Here is a 5,982-nt window from a genome sequence, read left to right as displayed (position 1 = left end):
GTAGAGGATTTAAAGCTCTGCACCTGAACAACACATCTTCTCCATCACTATAGGATTTTGTGAGTGTAAATTGGGTCTGTCATTAGTTTTATTAAAATCTATTGCCAGTGTTCTTTTGGCTGTGGATCCCTTTGCTTTTCATGTAGATATTTGCAGCTCCAAGGGGTTTGCCATGACTTACACACCTCTGTAGCCATTGCTGGCATCTTCCACATGAGCAAGACTCAGGTCTGGCTTTCGGAGATGCTGCATTCCCACCACTCCAACTGACATCCTGGGTGGATAAAGGTGCTGGGCATCACCACCCGCCTCTCCAAGCACCACCCCACCATGGCTCGTGCCTTCCTTGAGTACCTGGGAGCTCAGCACCACTGGGATCAGGCCCATCATTGAGCATGGCTGGATCTCACTAGTGCAATGCTACAAGCTGGTAGGTCGGATGGAGGTTTACTTAAACGTTTTCTTTCCCCTTGACTGGTGTAAGGAAGGCATCTGCAGCCTGTCTCCCTCCCTGCACCATGCCTTGTGTACGTGTAAAAGCTGCCCTTGGCCCCAGATGATATGTTTGCATTTCATAATTAATGCTGAACTTGAGGCAGATACCAAAGGACGATTTCTTAAACAGATGTTGCAGGTCACTTGTAAGTTATTTGTCAAATAAGTTTCAGAGCGCAAGCCGCTGCTTTTGCCATTGTAACCAAAGGCCTATGCTGTTCAGCAGCAGTAATTACAAAGCCAGGGCAATGCAGGGAAAATTCATCTTATTTAAAAGTGTTTTAGTGTCACCAAACAGCTTGCTATGCCATTAGGCAAGTTTTGCTAGACACGTTCAAGTTGAGGGTTTTAATTTGAAGTATTCTCTAAAACAGAATTATGTTGGAGTTTACATAAAATGAGAGAATGACATGAAAAGTTTTAACTTAAGCAGCAAAATAAAAAGGCTAATCTTATTTAAAAGTAATATGTGTGTCTTGATTGAGTGCCCAGATACACTCAACTGGGACATTTTAGTGGAATCGGTTCTAAGCTGTTACACTGAGTTATACAGAGTAGGTTTTCCTGAGCTCACATTGCCAGACCTGAAATACTCTTGTGGCTGCATTTAATAAAGAAACGAAAGTCTTGGGTAAGGGGATATGATTTTTTATGACAGAAGGAATGCAAATAACTTTTAGTCTCATTGCCTAGACCGGGTTTGGTCTGATTTGATGGAGTTTAATAATGACTTATAACCTGTGCTGACAATGTGCAGACCTGCACAACGTCATTTAACTCATTTATTTTGCTTGCTGTAAAAACAAAGAGATGGCAAATAAATATATGGAAAGTTCATTGTTTGTCAGAGGGCCCAAGCCAAAAGTTTTCAGTGACCTTTTAAAATATGGTCCCAGGCTAGTACTAAAATGTCTGTCACTCAGCGCACACACTTGCACAATTTGGCCTTTTAACCCGTGCATCTTGTTTTTCTCTCTTTCAACTGGTTGTATGAATTTCAAATCAGCTGCAGCTATTTAAGTTTTTTGCATTGGAGGATTACTGTAAATTGCAGTCTGACAATTACAATGTACAGCGCACAGGAGAGTTATTAATGGATAGGCCTACTGATGGCCTTTCAGCGCTGACGAGGGCCTGGTGTTCCTCACCCGTAATTAGATCCAGTGGTCGGGGTCTGCACAGATGAGGCAGAGAAGGAGATTGGCTGTGGAGCGCCGCTTTATCAGAGGAAGATATCAATTGATCAGAGATAGTTACTATCGGCAACGTCTAAATCTCTAATTCACCTTCTTCTTAATGACTTGTATTGGCTTAAGAAGCTAAGTTACTTGACAGCATGGAGCTTGGCTAACAAAGCCACTCAGGTGGTTTTAATAGAGGATTTCTGTTGCTTGAGATTTCACTAAAGACGGAGCAACAGTTCAACAGACACAACAGAGGCCAGTAAAAACTCCAGTCTGCTGCTCTGCTCTGCTCTGCTCACAGGGATACCAGTGAGGCCCGGGCTTCAGTGAACCACCACTCCCACATACGAGGCACTTTTTTCCTTTGCAAACCCTGCATGAAGGTTTTCTCTGAGATTTCAGTATTTATTTTAAGGAATGAATCTTATGTGGGCAGAAATTATATTTGACAAATGAAAACCCTTTTGGGGGGACTTTAGTGCCCTATGAAAAACATTTTCCAGAACATAATGTTCCTGAAAAATGATACATACTTTTTAGGGTGGAGGGAGAGCCCAATGCCCAGGAAGAACCAGTAAGCTTTGTAAAAGTTTTAGACAATATTATTTACCACTGATAAACCCAGAAAATAAACTGACTGCAGGCCAAGTGCTTAGATTAGACACGGCATCATGAACCAGAATTTCAGCTTTTTAATGAAGTAACCCAAGGAGCAATGGTCCTTTGCTTTGATTATCATAGTGTAAATCCAATAAGAGATGGGCATCTAACTCTCCAAGGTGCTGCTGATCCAGCCCTGATCCTTTTCAGAAGGATTGCAACCACCTGCTGGGAAGTTTTCTATGCAATAAAGTCTGTAGCCAATCTGATGTTCACAGTATGTCCCTGTTAAGGCTTTTTCTCGGGGTAAACATTTGTGTAAAATCTTGTTCCAATCTCTTAACACATATTGAAGTAAAATCTAATTGAGCAGATCACTGGCATAGGCAGAACATTCTTCTTGTTCTTGAGGGACAGCTCAACAGAAAAACAGGTCTGTGAGACTTTGCCTTTTAGCCTTGAGTGGAAACATATTTATCAATAGAAAGAGTGCTTTTTTAAGCCATCCTAAAGCTATCAAAACTGATGGACATGTCTTCTGGTTTCACTACCAGGTTTGTGACCTCACTCCCAATACCACTTCTGGCTTTGTGTCATGGTTTCTACTTATGAGCCCTAATTTACCATTTGTACTTAAACTGAACCTGCAACCCATATCTGTTGCAAGTCACACTGAACTTGCAACCCTAGGAGGCTTATGCAGCTTCTAGGTCAGGGACACTGTGTACCTGTAGCATGCTGTTTCTCAAGATCTCAAAGTGCTGTCAGAACTTGCTAATTATGAAAAGCTCTGACTGTTGTCCTTGTCAGAGGAGAAAACAAAGGCAGAGTGAAAAAAGTTAACTCTCTCAAAAGCAATAAATTGTTAAATGGTTCATTAGGTGATTTGCCCAGCTGCTGATACAGACTGAGCTAGAGCATGAATTGAAATCCTGATCTTCTGATGCTAATGGTGAGAATCCCATTGGCTTCAGCCTTGTCAGAAGCTCACTGGCATGGATTTTGCTTTTTCGAGGAAAGCTCCTAGGACCCCAAGTTACAGATGTGTTACCACATAATCATAAACTTTCCTCATTGAAATGAGAGCTGTCATTTTGGAGCTGACTGAGCTAGTTAACTCAGCTAACTGAGGTGTCTGTCAGTGTCACCCTGACACCTGAATTTATTGTGGATAGACCAGCAGAAAACTAACTGGAGAATGGTGCCGAGGTGGAGGGCAAAGCAAAAGCATGGTGATAGTCATCTCCAACCTGAAATGTACCTATTCTGCCATGGACAGTAAGGGATGTCCGACAAGTCTTTTTTGGAACAGGTGTGTAGGTCAGCTCTTTGTTATAAAACATGTCTTTATTTTATAGTTGCATGTGCTTATGCCCTTAGGCTTCTTTTTCTCTTTGAAGTTACTTTGTGCAGTGAAGTTTTTTTCACTCACTTTTGTAGAGTACCCTGCCCAGTGTGAAGATATTACTGACATGTTTGGATGCTACTCTTTATTCACAAATGACTATTGATGGTGGGGGCAATAAGCAACACAGCTCTGCAAAATCCCAGTGTACCATAGAAAGCTGTTTTCCCCTTATCCTATGTCTTGTGTGAGCTGCCGGGTATTGGTGTTGGGACTGACCTGAATCTCCACTGCGCTGTCTGCAACTATGTGCCGAATAGGCAAAAGTTAAACTTCTCAATGAAAGCTCTGGCATGAAGAATCAAGCACAATCCTTTCTCTTGCTGTAAGTCTGTCTTTTTTACTATTCAATTTTCTTTTAAGTGTGGACTGGAATGTTTCAATTACTTTATTTTACTTCACCTGTGTTCAAGGACTTGGCGAAATAATCATCTTGGATGTAAAGAGAAAATGTTCATCACCCAGCCCTTGAAGGTGACAGTTTTGGCATGTTTGGAGGGTTCAGAGCAGGGGGGCTACATTTTTTATTCTTGTAAAAAGAAGAACCTGTGCTGACTCAGTAGAGCTCTGTTCATTTACACGGAGAAGATAGGGCCCAGTGGTTTGTTCTATAATGGTTTCCATAAGAGACATCTCAGCTCTGTCCTGTAATAGTCTGTGTGGTGTGAATAATAGCCAAGCTGTTAGCAATTTTGAGCAAGCCTGTTAGCACCATGATCGGACCAGCTGAGTTTTGCAGAGGAATTGCTGAGCTGTACTGTCAGTCACAACTGCATTGCTCTTGCAGTTCAAGTCTTTCTGTGGGGCAGCGTAACGTGGGAGCTGCTGGTATTGGGGAACTCTTCCCCCTTTTGATGGACAATTATGACCGTGTCCCACCATGTAATATTTCAGTTCAAACATGCTTATTCACTTCAATGATTCTGCAGGTACTTTTTGTCCTGCTTAGTGCCCATTTGATGATGATGACATTGGGGTAAGCTGGTCAAAAGAACATACATGTTGGTGATCTTATTCTACCAGTTTGACCATAAACCAAGACCAAACTATGACCTTTTTTTGCACATTGGAAAGTGTATCTATACACCATGCTTCTTCCCTATTTCAGTCTTTAGTGTATATGTGTCTATATTTATATGCACACACTATACATCTGTATGACTCGCTTATATGACTTGCATGTCAAGCTATCTGACAACAAAGTGAGCAATCAGTTCCACAGCTTCTGATGTGAAGCTCTGCTGCAAAAAGCATTATAATGAATAACTGACTTCTTAGTAGTGCCTTCGATCTTTTTATTCCTTTTTCAAAGTCTGTTTTGACTGCTTTGCTATGCTGTTAACAGACAGATACACTCAAAATGTTGGCAGTTATGTTCAAGGCAGGATTAATATAGGTTTGTTATTTTACTAACATATCCAAAGACAAATACTTCTACTGGTCTCCACCCTTCAGCTGTGAATCAGGTTTTAAATCAGTCCCTTTTTTTGTTGTTTTTAAAGTAGTTTAGGGGCTTAAAAATGGTATTTAACATTACTACAGTCTGCTTGAATATTATACAATTTCTATTTCTTCTTTTCTATATCCAGTTTTCTGCCACTCAAAAGCTTCTAAAGAAAACAATGCAGTCACTGCTAATGACAAGGTGTAGCAGAAGTGCTTATCATGTTCTTAATGACTGTTCTTCCCCAAGTATTTAGGTGCAATAATTTCTAGCTTGCTGAGAAACCTCAACATTTACAGAAGGAAAGAGTGAAGGTCAGGTTTCAGACTTTATCCCTTTGTCTTTGAGGCTAGAATGGGTAAATTTGCCCTTGCTTCCTCCCTAGGAAAGCTCCCATAGATGCACAGCCAGCTGTCCTTGTCCTCCTGCTGCCCTTCTGAGTGTACCACTATGGAAAAAAGTATTCTGCGCCTGGAAATACAGAAGGAAATGGCTACTGTGTCAGCCACATCCATCAAGCACTCTGTGACCTGTGAAAATTATGCCCTAAAATATCCTTGTTCATTTGTTTGTATTTTGAAATTGTCATTTCTGGGTTTATTCTTTTTTGTCAAAGTCAGAGCAATGTAACCTGAATGCTGGAGAAAACTTGTTTGAGCTGATCTTAGATTCTTGTCTGATTCTAAAAATAAGGCTCTTCCTATCCATTAAGATAAGACAGAAATGCTGGTGACATTAAGCATGGCTAATAGCCTTGGTGTTCTGGTCTGCAAAAAAATGTCCATCCTGTCTGGCAGGGCCACAGTGTCTGTCTGGTTTCTCAGACCTGGATGAGAGGTTCCAGTCTATCAAGT

This window comes from Pezoporus occidentalis, unplaced genomic scaffold (genome assembly GCF_034315485.1).
Source record: "Pezoporus occidentalis ecotype Australia unplaced genomic scaffold, CSIRO_AGI_Poc_V1 ctg215, whole genome shotgun sequence".
NCBI classification, from domain to species: domain Eukaryota; kingdom Metazoa; phylum Chordata; class Aves; order Psittaciformes; family Psittacidae; genus Pezoporus; species Pezoporus occidentalis.
This window is presented reverse-complemented; position numbering follows the sequence as displayed.